The following is a 1,048-nucleotide window of genomic DNA, read 5'->3' on the forward strand; positions in this document are numbered from 1 at the left end:
AAAGAAAGAAAGAAAAAGAAAAAATAAATACGAGGACTTTGTATCTTTTTGTATTTACTTATATGGATTTAAAGTATCTCAAGAACTGAAAAGCAAGTTTCCCACGTACTCAATACTATGTTGAAACTAGTAGATCAACAATTACAGGCCCAAATGAAAGAAAAACACAAATTTAAGGAGGGAGGAGGGAAGGGGTGTGGTAAGTCCCACCTAACTGGTACAATGTAGAGTTATATGGCACACTTCCTGGGTGAAGGACTGTAACTCAGATTTGATCTTACAAATGTAAACAATGTAACCTAATTGTACCTACCCTCCTATTAATGGGAGGGAGTGAAGAACAATGTATATAATTCCATAAGTCAAGGAGGTACACAACTTCCCCTGAGGCTCATGGTCTCACAGAATGTTACTGCCCACAAAGATTATCTAGTCCAATCACCTTAGTGAGGAGGAAATTCAGATTCAGAAAGGAGAGTAATTTCCTCAATGCCATAAGAAGTCACCAGGTATACAGAATTCACATATGGCTCTTTGGATGCCATGGTTTTTTTCCCCACTAATATTGATTTTCTGAGATGCTTTTTTTTTTTAAAGGAAAAAAGTGACAGAGTCTCACTTTGCCCTCAGTAGAGTGCAATGGTGTCACAGCTCACAGTAACCTCAAACTCATAGGCTTGAGTGATTCTCTTGCCTCAGTCTTCCAAGTAGCTGGGACTACAGGTACCCACCACAATGCCTGGCTTTTTTGTTGCAGCTTGGCTGGCACTGGGTTTGAACCCACCACCCTGGGTATATGGGGCCAGTGCCCTACCCACTGAGCCACAGGCGCCACCCAGCCTAAGACGCTACTTAAGGTTATATTTTACTAAATTATTTATTGAACATGCAAATAATCATATTGCTGAAAATCTTTGTAATATATACATGAATGGCTTAAATAAAAGGCTCTTAATAATACAATTCTAAATTTCAAGAAAAAGTTTTGCTAGAACTAGGACTAGGTGGTCAAGTTCTAGAGAGAGGGCTTGGCGCCTGTGGCTCAAGT

The sequence above is a fragment of the Otolemur garnettii genome, unplaced genomic scaffold, assembly GCF_000181295.1.
Source record: "Otolemur garnettii isolate 467f Iridium unplaced genomic scaffold, OtoGar3 scaffold00092, whole genome shotgun sequence".
Lineage (NCBI taxonomy): Eukaryota > Metazoa > Chordata > Mammalia > Primates > Galagidae > Otolemur > Otolemur garnettii.